This window comes from Hippocampus zosterae, chromosome 10 (assembly GCF_025434085.1).
Source record: "Hippocampus zosterae strain Florida chromosome 10, ASM2543408v3, whole genome shotgun sequence".
NCBI lineage: Eukaryota > Metazoa > Chordata > Actinopteri > Syngnathiformes > Syngnathidae > Hippocampus > Hippocampus zosterae.
The window spans coordinates 9782459-9796894 of NC_067460.1; the positions used below are offsets into that span (position 1 = coordinate 9782459).

Consider the following 14436-nt stretch of genomic DNA (forward strand, 5'->3'; position numbering starts at 1 on the left):
TTTCCTATTGGACATACTTGACCCACAATACCTAGCAGTTGAGAATCCAAATCATCTTTATTGGCCAAGTATGTAGAACACACAAGGAATTTGTCTCCGGTATAACACGCTGCATTAGTATCATCGTAAACAAGGACATGACAAATAGGTATGCAAGGGCATTTCGTAATGTAAGTGAGACAATGTGCAAAGTATCAAGCAGAGCTAAAGTGATCAGTGGTAGAATACAATACGGTGACAGTTTGTACAGTTGGTGCAGAAAATCATTGAACCATTTTAGAGTGACCAGTAGCAGTATTTGTAGTACAAGAGAGTGACCACGTCAGTGACTGTTTAGGGAGTTAATGGCTAGAGGGAAGAAGCTGTTTAAGTGTCTGCTGGATTTGGTGCGCATGGATCTGTAGCGCCTGCCTGAGGGGAGTAGCTGGAAAAGATGGTGGGCAGGGTGCGGGGGATCCAGGAGTATTTTCCGTGCCCTTGTCTTGATCCTTGCAGTGTGCAAGTCCTCAAGAGTGGGTAGGCCGGTGCCAATGATTTTTTCCGCCGTCCTAACTGTCCGTTGAAGTCGTATTTTGTCCTTTTTTGTGGCGGCCCCAAACCAAACCGTGATGGAAGAACACAGGATTGATTCGATGACTGCCGTGTAGAACTGTCGTAGCACCTCCTGTGGCAGACCATGCTTCCTCGGCAGCCTCAGGAAGTACATCCTCGGCTGGGCCCTTTTCAGGATGGAGATGGTGTTGACTTCCCACTTCATGTCCTGGGAGACTGTGATTCCCAGGAACTTGAAGGTCTCGACGGTTGACACAGGGCAGTTGGATAGTGTGAGGGGCAACTGTGGAGAAGAATGTTTCCTGAAGTCCACGATCATCTCTACAGTCTTGAGCGTGTTCAGCCCGAGGTTTGTGTCGTCTGCACCAGAGCTCCAGCTGCTCCACTTGTTGGCGGTACGCAGACTCGTCGCCGTCTTTGATAAGACCGATGGCCGTGGTGTCGTCTGCGAACTTTATGAGTTTGACAGCTGGATTTGTTGAGGTGCAGTCGTTTGTGTAGAGGGAGAAGAGCAGTGGAGAGAGGACACATCCCTGTGGGGCTCCAGTGCTGGTGGTGCGTGTTGATGATGTTGTTGCTACCAGTCTCACCTGTTGTGTCCGTCCCGTCAAGAAGCTGAGGATCCACTGGCAGATTGTAGGGAACACACCGAGGTGGAGAAGTTAGGAGTGAGGAGTTCCGGGATGACGGTGTTGAATGCAGAGCTGAAATCCACAAACAGAATTATTGCGTAGGTCCCTCTGCTGTCGAGGTGCTCGAGGATGTAGTGCAGACCTATGTTGACTGCGTCTTCCACAGACCGTTTGCCCGGTAGGCAAACTGGAGAGGGTCCAGCAGGGGTCCGGTGACGTTCTTTAGGTGGTTCAGCACAAGGCGTTCAAAGGACTTCATGACCACAGACGTCAGGGCGACGGGCCTATAGTCGTTCAGTTCCGATGTTGCCGATTTCTTGGCAACTGGGATGATGGTAGACTGTTTGAAGCAGGATGGGACCTCACACAGCTCCAGGGATCTGTTGAAGATTTGTGTGAAGACCGGAGCCAGCTGGTCAGCGCAGACTTTCAGGCAGGAGGGGGCCACTTTGTCGGGCCCCGCAGCTTTCTTGATCTTCTGCTGATTGAAGAGCCGTCTCACGTCCTGTTCGTGGATCTGTAGTGGAGAAAAAGAAGGTGTGGGGGTGGGGGATGTAGATAGAGTAGTTTCTGGTAGAAGTGGGTGTGTGTGGGAAATGGGAGTGTCCTTTTCCAAATCGGCAGAAAAGCATGTTTAGTTCATTAGCAAGACCCTTATTGTTCACTGTTTGGGAGGATGGCATTCTATAGTTAGTGATTGCTTTCAGGCCATTCCACACAGATGCAGAGTCGTTAGCAGAGAACTGTCTTTTCAGCCTCTCTGCATAGCTTCTCTTAGCGATGTTAATTTCCTTTGTCAATTGGTTTCGGGCGTGTTTGTACAGTGCCCGATCTCCACTTCTAAATGCGGCCTCTTTCTCTTTCTTGAGTTGCCTGAGTTTGGGAGTAAACCATGGCTTGTTATTGTTGAAGGAGCGGAAGGACTTCGTTGGTACACACATGTCCTCACAGAAACTGATGTATGATGTTACAGTGTCTGTGTATTCATCCAGTGTGCCCGTTGAAGTTTCAAAGACGCCCCAGTCAGTGCAATCTAAGCATTCTTGTAGAGCTAGCTTTGCTTCATCTGTCCATTTTTTCACAGTCTTAATAATCGGGTTAGCACATTTGACTTTCTGCCTGTATGTAAGTATTAAGTGGATTAAATTGTGGTCAGAAAGACCCAATGCTGCACGGGCGACCGATCGGTATTGCTTCACTTTTGTTTCATTTGCAGGCTAGCAAACCACACAGTTGGCCTCATTATCACTTAACTGTTTGTAATTGTTGTTTGGCGTGTAAATGCGTTTTGTTTGTGGTGATTTGACTTTTGTCACCATGACTGTAGCCAGCACTGTCGGGAATGACATTGTCCCTTGAGGCAGTTCGGAGTTATCGCTTCTCGGCCTTTTGGCTAAGATCAAGTGTAGTATCTGTTCTTATCAGTTTAATATCTGATACGTCCCCTATCGGGGACCATATATTAAATTGATTTTTGGAACTGGGAGATGGAATAGGGGCTTGCTCCGTCCACTCCACGCATCGACCTGGTATTGCAGTATCTCCAGGAACGGTGCACACCCTCTGATGGTCAATAGCAATACTACTTACGAAAATAAGTGCTGTCTTTCCATACTTGTAATCATCATCAGAGTTGGTATGAAAGTTTTTTATGTTTTGATACTTCAAAGGTGAAGCTTGTAAATGTGGTCCATTATTGTAGATGGATAAAAATCCATCTTTGAAAGATTAAGTTTCTGAAATGTGAATGTTAATCTTTTTCAGTGGGGTAGAACCTATTCCAAGAAAGTTGCGTCTCCCATCAACTAATTTTTTGAAGCAGTAACTCTTGTGAGATTGACATGATTCTCAATCAACCTTAATGCTAGTCCTTTTTCTCTGAGTTTTTAAAAATGTTGCAAGTCTCTCAAATTTTCTGGATTATTTTTTTCTTTTTTTGCCTTCAAGATAAAAACAATCAAAGAGCTCAGTATAAAAGGATAAGGATTCAAACGTACATTTCCGAATGTAGATTTTTTTAATACTGTGCTAATAAATATTAGTAGTTGACTCATCTAAAATGTATTTAAATCAAGTGTCGCGAAAGATTGTTTGGTGTTACAAACACCGCGAGATGGCAGCAGCATTAGATTCTGTTCCTGACCACAAAAAGAAACACAAAGTGAGTTGTTGTGGGGAGGGACGATTCTGGCTTTGCATTCTTGGGCGAAAAGAAGCAATGAATGATGGGATTGTTTTTGCAAATTCTTTTGACCTCACTTAAAATGGGTTAGTTCATGACACAATCCAAAGGTACTACGGATGTTGCCTCAGCCAGTGAGTCTGAGTGAGTTTATGTGCGTTTGGTAGAGGATCCCGTGACTGAAGATGGTGTGTGTGCTGAAGACTGTGGGCTGGTGACTTGTACAACTCATACTTACCTGGCAGGGGAGATACCATGATCAAGAAGGTGGTTCACCCAGGGCGAGGCTCAGCCATTGCACTCCGGCTGTGCTGACCCCTGCGAATTCCCCAAATGTGGGAATCTCGACTGCATAATTTCTGGTAGTGGGGGACTGCGTTCGCGCTCTCCCCTGATTCACTGGTCAATGGCAAATTGTTATCATTGTGATCTTAATTCTGTGAACAAGTTTGACAACAAATAAGGTTCACACAAAGGTTGCGGAGTAGTTGAAATGGCGCTGGTGCTGATATAGTGAATGGGTTGAGGAGAGCTGCATGAGTTCCAGTCTTTCTGTCAAATGTTGATCAAATATGTCTTTTCATCACAAAATTAAAATAACAGCTACATTTATGTTCCGTCACTGGAAATCCCTCATTGGGTTATTTGTCCACCTAAAACATTGTGGTAGCAGAAAATGGGGTACGTTGCATTGCTGCTTTCCTATTGGACATACTTGACCCACAATACCTAGCAGTTGAGAATCCAAATCATCTTTATTGGCCAAGTATGTAGAACACACAAGGAATTTGTCTCCGGTATAACACGCTGCATTAGTATCATCGTAAACAAGGACATGACAAATAGGTATGCAAGGGCATTTCGTAATGTAAGTGAGACAATGTGCAAAGTATCAAGCAGAGCTAAAGTGATCAGTGGTAGAATACAATACGGTGACAGTTTGTACAGTTGGTGCAGAAAATCATTGAACCATTTTAGAGTGACCAGTAGCAGTATTTGTAGTACAAGAGAGTGACCACGTCATTGACTGTTTAGGGAGTTAATGGCTAGAGGGAAGAAGCTGTTTAAGTGTCTGCTGGATTTGGTGCGCATGGATCTGTAGCGCCTGCCTGAGGGGAGTAGCTGGAAAAGATGGTGGGCAAGGTGCGGGGGATCCAGGAGTATTTTCCGTGCCCTTGTCTTGATCCTTGCAGTGTGCAAGTCCTCAAGAGTGGGTAGGCCGGTGCCAATGATTTTTTCCGCCGTCCTAACTGTCCGTTGAAGTCGTATTTTGTCCTTTTTTGTGGCGGCCCCAAACCAAACCGTGATGGAAGAACACAGGATTGATTCGATGACTGCCGTGTAGAACTGTCGTAGCACCTCCTGTGGCAGACCATGCTTCCTCGGCAGCCTCAGGAAGTACATCCTCGGCTGGGCCCTTTTCAGGATGGAGATGGTGTTGACTTCCCACTTCATGTCCTGGGAGACTGTGATTCCCAGGAACTTGAAGGTCTCGACGGTTGACACAGGGCAGTTGGATAGTGTGAGGGGCAACTGTGGAGAAGAATGTTTCCTGAAGTCCACGATCATCTCTACAGTCTTGAGCGTGTTCAGCCCGAGGTTTGTGTCGTCTGCACCAGAGCTCCAGCTGCTCCACTTGTTGGCGGTACGCAGACTCGTCGCCGTCTTTGATAAGACCGATGACCGTGGTGTCGTCTGCGAACTTTATGAGTTTGATAGCTGGATTTGTTGAGGTGCAGTCGTTTGTGTAGAGGGAGAAGAGCAGTGGAGAGAGGACACATCCCTGTGGGGCTCCAGTGCTGGTGGTGCGTGTTGATGATGTTGTTGCTCCCAGTCTCACCTGTTGTGTCCGTTCCGTCAAGAAGCTGAGGATCCACTGGCAGATTGTAGGGAACACACCGAGGTGGAGAAGTTAGGAGTGAGGAGTTCCGGGATGACGGTGTTGAATGCAGAGCTGAAATCCACAAACAGAATTATTGCGTAGGTCCCTCTGCTGTCGAGGTGCTCGAGGATGTAGTGCAGACCTATGTTGACTGCGTCTTCCACAGACCGTTTGCCCGGTAGGCAAACTGGAGAGGGTCCAGCAGGGGTCCGGTGACGTTCTTTAGGTGGTTCAGCACAAGGCGTTCAAAGGACTTCATGACCACAGACGTCAGGGCGACGGGCCTATAGTCGTTCAGTTCCGATGTTGCCGATTTCTTGGCAACTGGGATGATGGTAGACTGTTTGAAGCAGGATGGGACCTCACACAGCTCCAGGGATCTGTTGAAGATTTGTGTGAAGACCGGAGCCAGCTGGTCAGCGCAGACTTTCAGGCAGGAGGGGGCCACTTTGTCGGGCCCCGCAGCTTTCTTGATCTTCTGCTGATTGAAGAGCCGTCTCACGTCTTGTTCGTGGATCTGTAGTGGAGAAAAAGAGGGTGTGGGGGATGTAGATAGAGTAGTTTCTGGTAGAGGTGGGTGTGTGTGGGAAATGGGAGTGTCCTTTTCAAATCGGCAGAAAAACATGTTTAGTTCATTAGCAAGACCCTTATTGTTCACTGTCTGGGAGGATGGCATTCTATAGTTAGTGATTGCTTTCAGGCCATTCCACACAGATGCAGAGTCGTTAGCAGAGAACTGTCTTTTCAGCCTCTCTGCATAGCTTCTCTTAGCAATGTTAATTTCCTTTGTCAATTGGTTTCGGGCGTGTTTGTACAGTGCCCGATCTCCACTTCTAAATGCGGCCTCTTTCTCTTTCTTGAGTTGCCTGAGTTTGGGAGTAAACCATGGCTTGTTATTGTTGAAGGAGCGGAAGGACTTCGTTGGTACACACATGTCCTCACAGAAACTGATGTATGATGTTACAGTGTCTGTGTATTCATCCAGTGTGCCCGTTGAAGTTTCAAAGACGCCCCAGTCAGTGCAATCTAAGCATTCTTGTAGAGCTAGCTTTGCTTCATCTGTCCATTTTTTCACAGTCTTAATAATCGGGTTAGCACATTTGACTTTCTGTCTGTATGTAGGTATTAAGTGGATTAAATTGTGGTCAGAAAGGCCCAATGCTGCACGGGCGACCGATCGGTATTGCTTCACTTTTGTTTCATTTGCAGGCTAGCAAACCACACAGTTGGCCTCATTATCACTTAACTGTTTGTAATTGTTGTTTGGTGTGTAAATGCGTTTTGTTTGTGGTGATTTGACTTTTGTCACCATGACTGTAGCCAGCACTGTCGGGAATGACATTGTCCCTTGAGGCAGTTCGGAGTTATCGCTTCTCGGCCTTTTGGCTAAGATCAAGTGTAGTATCTGTTCTTATCAGTTTAATATCTGATACGTCCTCTATCGGGGACCATATATTAAATTGATTTTTGGAACTGGGAGATGGAATAGGGGCTTGCTCCGTCCACTCCACGCATCGACCTGATATTGCAGTACCTCCAGGAACGGTGCACACCCTCTGATGGTCAATAGCAATATTACTTATGAAAATAAGTGCTGTCTTTTCATACTTGTAATCATCACTTAGAAGTGTAATATCAGAATTGGTATGAAAGTTTTTTATGTTTTGATACTTCAAAGGTGAAGCTTGAAAATGTGGTCCATTATTGTAGATGGATAAAAATCCATCTTTGAAAGATTAAGTTTCTGAAATGTGAATGTTAATCTTTTTCAGTGGGGTAGAACCTATTCCAAGAAAGTTGCGTCTCCCATCAACTAATTTTTTGAAGCAGTAACTCTTGTGAGATTGACATGATTCTCAATCAACCTTAATGCTAGTCCTTTTTCCCGGAGATTTTAAAAATGTTGCAAGTCTCTCAAATTTTCTGGATTATTTTTTTCTTTTTTTGCCTTCAAGATAAAAACAATCAAAGAGCTCAATATAAAAGGATAAGGATTCAAACGTACATTTCCGAATGTAGATTTTTTTAATACTGTGCTAATAAATATTAGTAGTTGACTCATCTAAAATGTATTTAAATCAAGTGTCGCGAAAGATTGTTTGGTGTTACAAACACCGCGAGATGGCAGCAGCATTAAATTCTGTTCCTGACCACAAAAAGAAACACAAACTGAGTTGTTGGGGGGAGGGACGATTCTGGCTTTGCATTCTTGGGCGAAAAGAAGCAATGAATGATGGGATTGTTTTTGCAAATTCTTTTGACCTCACTTAAAATGGGTTAGTTCATGACACAATCCAAAGGTACTACGGATGTTGCCTCAGCCAGTGAGTTTATGTGCGTTTGGTAGAGGATCCCGTGACTGAAGATGGTGTGTGTGCTGAAGACTGTGGGCTGGTGACTTGTACAACTCATACTTACCTGGCAGGGGAGATACCATGATCAAGAAGGTGGTTCACCCAGGGCGAGGCTCAGCCATTGCACTACGGCTGTGCTGACCCCTGCGAATTCCCCAAATGTGGGAATATCAACTGCATAATTTCTGGTAGTGGGGGACTGCGTTCGCGCTCTCCCCTGATTCACTGGTCAATGGCAAATTGTTATCATTGTGATCTTAATTCTGTGAACAAGTTTGACAACAAATAAGGTTCACACAAAGGTTGCGGAGTAGTTGAAATGGCGCTGGTGCTGATATAGTGAGTGGGTTGAGGAGAGCTGCATGAGTTCCAGTCTTTCTGTCAAATGTTGATCAAATATGGCTTTTCATCACAAAATTAAAATAACAGCTACATTTATGTTCCGTCACTGGAAATCCCTCATTGGGTTATTTGTCCACCTAAAACATTGTGGTAGCAGAAAATGGGGTACGTTGCATTGCTGCTTTCCTATTGGACATACTTGACCCACAATACCTAGCAGTTGAGAATCCGAATCATCTTTATTGGCCAAGTATGTAGAACACACAAGGAATTTGTCTCCGGTATAACACGCTGCATTAGTATCATCGTAAACAAGGACATGACAAATAGGTATGCAAGGGCATTTCGTAATGTAAGTGAGACAATGTGCAAAGTATCAAGCAGAGCTAAAGTGATCAGTGGTAGAATACAATACGGTGACAGTTTGTACAGTTGGTGCAGAAAATCATTGAACCATTTTAGAGTGACCAGTAGCAGTATTTGTAGTACAAGAGAGTGACCACGTCAGTGACTGTTTAGGGAGTTAATGGCTAGAGGGAAGAAGCTGTTTAAGTGTCTGCTGGATTTGGTGCGCATGGATCTGTAGCGCCTGCCTGAGGGGAGTAGCTGGAAAAGATGGTGGGCAGGGTGCGGGGGATCCAGGAGTATTTTCCGTGCCCTTGTCTTGATCCTTGCAGTGTGCAAGTCCTCAAGAGTGGGTAGGCCGGTGCCAATGATTTTTTCCGCCGTCCTAACTGTCCGTTGAAGTCGTATTTTGTCCTTTTTTGTGGCGGCCCCAAACCAAACCGTGATGGAAGAACACAGGATTGATTCGATGACTGCCGTGTAGAACTGTCGTAGCACCTCCTGTGGCAGACCATGCTTCCTCGGCAGCCTCAGGAAGTACATCCTCGGCTGGGCCCTTTTCAGGATGGAGATGGTGTTGACTTCCCACTTCATGTCCTGGGAGACTGTGATTCCCAGGAACTTGAAGGTCTCGACGGTTGACACAGGGCAGTTGGATAGTGTGAGGGGCAACTGTGGAGAAGAATGTTTCCTGAAGTCCACGATCATCTCTACAGTCTTGAGCGTGTTCAGCCCGAGGTTGTGTCGTCTGCACCAGAGCTCCAGCTGCTCCACTTGTTGGCGGTACGCAGACTCGTCGCCGTCTTTGATAAGACCGATGACCGTGGTGTCGTCTGCGAACTTTATGAGTTTGACAGCTGGATTTGTTGAGGTGCAGTCGTTTGTGTAGAGGGAGAAGAGCAGTGGAGAGAGGACACATCCCTGTGGGGCTCCAGTGCTGGTGGTGCGTGTTGATGATGTTGTTGCTACCAGTCTCACCTGTTGTGTCCGTCCCGTCAAGAAGCTGAGGATCCACTGGCAGATTGTAGGGAACACACCGAGGTGGAGAAGTTAGGAGTGAGGAGTTCCGGGATGACGGTGTTGAATGCAGAGCTGAAATCCACAAACAGAATTATTGCGTAGGTCCCTCTGCTGTCGAGGTGCTCGAGGATGTAGTGCAGACCTATGTTGACTGCGTCTTCCACAGACCGTTTGCCCGGTAGGCAAACTGGAGAGGGTCCAGCAGGGGTCCGGTGACGTTCTTTAGGTGGTTCAGCACAAGGCGTTCAAAGGACTTCATGACCACAGACGTCAGGGCGACGGGCCTATAGTCGTTCAGTTCCGATGTTGCCGATTTCTTGGCAACTGGGATGATGGTAGACTGTTTGAAGCAGGATGGGACCTCACACAGCTCCAGGGATCTGTTGAAGATTTGTGTGAAGACCGGAGCCAGCTGGTCAGCGCAGACTTTCAGGCAGGAGGGGGCCACTTTGTCGGGCCCCGCAGCTTTCTTGATCTTCTGCTGATTGAAGAGCCGTCTCACGTCTTGTTCGTGGATCTGTAGTGGAGAAAAAGAGGGTGTGGGGGTGAGGGATGTAGATAGAGTAGTTTCTGGTAGAGGTGGGTGTGTGTGGGAAATGGGAGTGTCCTTTTCAAATCGGCAGAAAAACATGTTTAGTTCATTAGCAAGACCCTTATTGTTCACTGTTTGGGAGGATGGCATTCTATAGTTAGTGATTGCTTTCAGGCCATTCCACACAGATGCAGAGTCGTTAGCAGAGAACTGTCTTTTCAGCCTCTCTGCATAGCTTCTCTTAGCGATGTTAATTTCCTTTGTCAATTGGTTTCGGGCGTGTTTGTACAGTGCCCGATCTCCACTTCTAAATGCGGCCTCTTTCTCTTTCTTGAGTTGCCTGAGTTTGGGAGTAAACCATGGCTTGTTATTGTTGAAGGAGCGGAAGGACTTCGTTGGTACACACATGTCCTCACAGAAACTGATGTATGATGTTACAGTGTCTGTGTATTCATCCAGTGTGCCCGTTGAAGTTTCAAAGACGCCCCAGTCAGTGCAATCTAAGCATTCTTGTAGAGCTAGCTTTGCTTCATCTGTCCATTTTTTCACAGTCTTAATAATCGGGTTAGCACATTTGACTTTCTGTCTGTATGTAGGTATTAAGTGGATTAAATTGTGGTCAGAAAGGCCCAATGCTGCACAGGCGACCGATCGGTATTGCTTCACTTTTGTTTCATTTGCAGGCTAGCAAACCACACAGTTGGCCTCATTATCACTTAACTGTTTGTAATTGTTGTTTGGTGTGTAAATGCGTTTTGTTTGTGGTGATTTGACTTTTGTCACCATGACTGTAGCCAGCACTGTCGGGAATGACATTGTCCCTTGAGGCAGTTCGGAGTTATCGCTTCTCGGCCTTTTGGCTAAGATCAAGTGTAGTATCTGTTCTTATCAATTTAATATCTGATACGTCCTCTATCGGGGACCATATATTAAATTGATTTTTGGAACTGGGAGATGGAATAGGGGCTTGCTCCGTCCACTCCACGCATCGACCTGGTATTGCAGTACCTCCAGGAACGGTGCACACCCTCTGATGGTCAATAGCAATATTACTTATGAAAATAAGTGCTGTCTTTCCATACTTGTAATCATCACTTAGAAGTGTAATATCAGAATTGGTATGAAAGTTTTTTATGTTTTGATACTTCAAAGGTGAAGCTTGAAAATGTGGTCCATTATTGTAGATGGATAAAAATCCATCTTTGAAAGATTAAGTTTCTGAAATGTGAATGTTAATCTTTTTCAGTGGGGTAGAACCTATTCCAAGAAAGTTGCATCTCCCATCAACTAATTTTTTGAAGCAGTAACTCTTGTGAGATTGACATGATTCTCAAACAACCTTAATGCTAGTCCTTTTTCCCGGAGTTTTTAAAAATGTTGCAAGTCTCTCAAATTTTCTGGATTATTTTTTTCTTTTTTTGCCTTCAAGATAAAAACAATCAAAGAGCTCAATATAAAAGGATAAGGATTCAAACGTACATTTCCGAATGTAGATTTTTTTAATACTGTGCTAATAAATATTAGTAGTTGACTCATCTAAAATGTATTTAAATCAAGTGTCGCGAAAGATTGTTTGGTGTTACAAACACCGCGAGATGGCAGCAGCATTAAATTCTGTTCCTGACCACAAAAAGAAACACAAACTGAGTTGTTGGGGGGAGGGACGATTCTGGCTTTGCATTCTTGGGCGAAAAGAAGCAATGAATGATGGGATTGTTTTTGCAAATTCTTTTGACCTCACTTAAAATGGGTTAGTTCATGACACAATCCAAAGGTACTACGGATGTTGCCTCAGCCAGTGAGTTTATGTGCGTTTGGTAGAGGATCCCGTGACTGAAGATGGTGTGTGTGCTGAAGACTGTGGGCTGGTGACTTGTACAACTCATACTTACCTGGCAGGGGAGATACCATGATCAAGAAGGTGGTTCACCCAGGGCGAGGCTCAGCCATTGCACTACGGCTGTGCTGACCCCTGCGAATTCCCCAAATGTGGGAATCTCAACTGCATAATTTCTGGTAGTGGGGGACTGCGTTCGCGCTCTCCCCTGATTCACTGGTCAATGGCAAATTGTTATCATTGTGATCTTAATTCTGTGAACAAGTTTGACAACAAATAAGGTTCACACAAAGGTTGCGGAGTAGTTGAAATGGCGCTGGTGCTGATATAGTGAGTGGGTTGAGGAGAGCTGCATGAGTTCCAGTCTTTCTGTCAAATGTTGATCAAATATGGCTTTTCATCACAAAATTAAAATAACAGCTACATTTATGTTCCGTCACTGGAAATCCCTCATTGGGTTATTTGTCCACCTAAAACATTGTGGTAGCAGAAAATGGGGTACGTTGCATTGCTGCTTTCCTATTGGACATACTTGACCCACAATACCTAGCAGTTGAGAATCCGAATCATCTTTATTGGCCAAGTATGTAGAACACACAAGGAATTTGTCTCCGGTATAACACGCTGCATTAGTATCATCGTAAACAAGGACATGACAAATAGGTATGCAAGGGCATTTCGTAATGTAAGTGAGACAATGTGCAAAGTATCAAGCAGAGCTAAAGTGATCAGTGGTAGAATACAATACGGTGACAGTTTGTACAGTTGGTGCAGAAAATCATTGAACCATTTTAGAGTGACCAGTAGCAGTATTTGTAGTACAAGAGAGTGACCACGTCAGTGACTGTTTAGGGAGTTAATGGCTAGAGGGAAGAAGCTGTTTAAGTGTCTGCTGGATTTGGTGCGCATGGATCTGTAGCGCCTGCCTGAGGGGAGTAGCTGGAAAAGATGGTGGGCAGGGTGCGGGGGATCCAGGAGTATTTTCCGTGCCCTTGTCTTGATCCTTGCAGTGTGCAAGTCCTCAAGAGTGGGTAGGCCGGTGCCAATGATTTTTTCCGCCGTCCTAACTGTCCGTTGAAGTCGTATTTTGTCCTTTTTTGTGGCGGCCCCAAACCAAACCGTGATGGAAGAACACAGGATTGATTCGATGACTGCCGTGTAGAACTGTCGTAGCACCTCCTGTGGCAGACCATGCTTCCTCGGCAGCCTCAGGAAGTACATCCTCGGCTGGGCCCTTTTCAGGATGGAGATGGTGTTGACTTCCCACTTCATGTCCTGGGAGACTGTGATTCCCAGGAACTTGAAGGTCTCGACGGTTGACACAGGGCAGTTGGATAGTGTGAGGGGCAACTGTGGAGAAGAATGTTTCCTGAAGTCCACGATCATCTCTACAGTCTTGAGCGTGTTCAGCCCGAGGTTGTGTCGTCTGCACCAGAGCTCCAGCTGCTCCACTTGTTGGCGGTACGCAGACTCGTCGCCGTCTTTGATAAGACCGATGACCGTGGTGTCGTCTGCGAACTTTATGAGTTTGACAGCTGGATTTGTTGAGGTGCAGTCGTTTGTGTAGAGGGAGAAGAGCAGTGGAGAGAGGACACATCCCTGTGGGGCTCCAGTGCTGGTGGTGCGTGTTGATGATGTTGTTGCTACCAGTCTCACCTGTTGTGTCCGTCCCGTCAAGAAGCTGAGGATCCACTGGCAGATTGTAGGGAACACACCGAGGTGGAGAAGTTAGGAGTGAGGAGTTCCGGGATGACGGTGTTGAATGCAGAGCTGAAATCCACAAACAGAATTATTGCGTAGGTCCCTCTGCTGTCGAGGTGCTCGAGGATGTAGTGCAGACCTATGTTGACTGCGTCTTCCACAGACCGTTTGCCCGGTAGGCAAACTGGAGAGGGTCCAGCAGGGGTCCGGTGACGTTCTTTAGGTGGTTCAGCACAAGGCGTTCAAAGGACTTCATGACCACAGACGTCAGGGCGACGGGCCTATAGTCGTTCAGTTCCGATGTTGCCGATTTCTTGGCAACTGGGATGATGGTAGACTGTTTGAAGCAGGATGGGACCTCACACAGCTCCAGGGATCTGTTGAAGATTTGTGTGAAGACCGGAGCCAGCTGGTCAGCGCAGACTTTCAGGCAGGAGGGGGCCACTTTGTCGGGCCCCGCAGCTTTCTTGATCTTCTGCTGATTGAAGAGCCGTCTCACGTCTTGTTCGTGGATCTGTAGTGGAGAAAAAGAGGGTGTGGGGGTGAGGGATGTAGATAGAGTAGTTTCTGGTAGAGGTGGGTGTGTGTGGGAAATGGGAGTGTCCTTTTCAAATCGGCAGAAAAACATGTTTAGTTCATTAGCAAGACCCTTATTGTTCACTGTTTGGGAGGATGGCATTCTATAGTTAGTGATTGCTTTCAGGCCATTCCACACAGATGCAGAGTCGTTAGCAGAGAACTGTCTTTTCAGCCTCTCTGCATAGCTTCTCTTAGCGATGTTAATTTCCTTTGTCAATTGGTTTCGGGCGTGTTTGTACAGTGCCCGATCTCCACTTCTAAATGCGGCCTCTTTCTCTTTCTTGAGTTGCCTGAGTTTGGGAGTAAACCATGGCTTGTTATTGTTGAAGGAGCGGAAGGACTTCGTTGGTACACACATGTCCTCACAGAAACTGATGTATGATGTTACAGTGTCTGTGTATTCATCCAGTGTGCCCGTTGAAGTTTCAAAGACGCCCCAGTCAGTGCAATCTAAGCATTCTTGTAGAGCTAGCTTTGC

At 46.0% G+C, this 14436-nt stretch overlaps 6 non-coding genes across 6 annotated transcripts; all 6 read left to right on the plus strand.

Moving 5' to 3' along the window:
* Positions 1 to 2557: 2557 nt before the first annotated feature.
* On the plus strand, positions 2558 to 2747 carry LOC127609478 (U2 spliceosomal RNA). Its single transcript, XR_007964607.1, has one exon. It is a non-coding gene; the product is annotated as a U2 spliceosomal RNA (small nuclear RNA).
* Positions 2748 to 3596: 849 nt separating this feature from the next.
* Positions 3597 to 3760, plus strand: LOC127609550 (U1 spliceosomal RNA). The gene has a single exon (XR_007964675.1). It is a non-coding gene; the product is annotated as a U1 spliceosomal RNA (small nuclear RNA).
* Positions 3761 to 6614: 2854 nt separating this feature from the next.
* LOC127609512 (U2 spliceosomal RNA) lies at positions 6615 to 6804 on the plus strand. The gene has a single exon (XR_007964641.1). It is a non-coding gene; the product is annotated as a U2 spliceosomal RNA (small nuclear RNA).
* Positions 6805 to 7658: 854 nt separating this feature from the next.
* LOC127609566 (U1 spliceosomal RNA) lies at positions 7659 to 7822 on the plus strand. Its single transcript, XR_007964689.1, has one exon. It is a non-coding gene; the product is annotated as a U1 spliceosomal RNA (small nuclear RNA).
* A 2859-nt stretch (positions 7823 to 10681) lies between these two features.
* Positions 10682 to 10871, plus strand: LOC127609515 (U2 spliceosomal RNA). The gene has a single exon (XR_007964643.1). It is a non-coding gene; the product is annotated as a U2 spliceosomal RNA (small nuclear RNA).
* An 854-nt stretch (positions 10872 to 11725) lies between these two features.
* Positions 11726 to 11889, plus strand: LOC127609563 (U1 spliceosomal RNA). The gene has a single exon (XR_007964686.1). It is a non-coding gene; the product is annotated as a U1 spliceosomal RNA (small nuclear RNA).
* The last annotated feature ends 2547 nt before the right edge of the window (positions 11890 to 14436 follow it).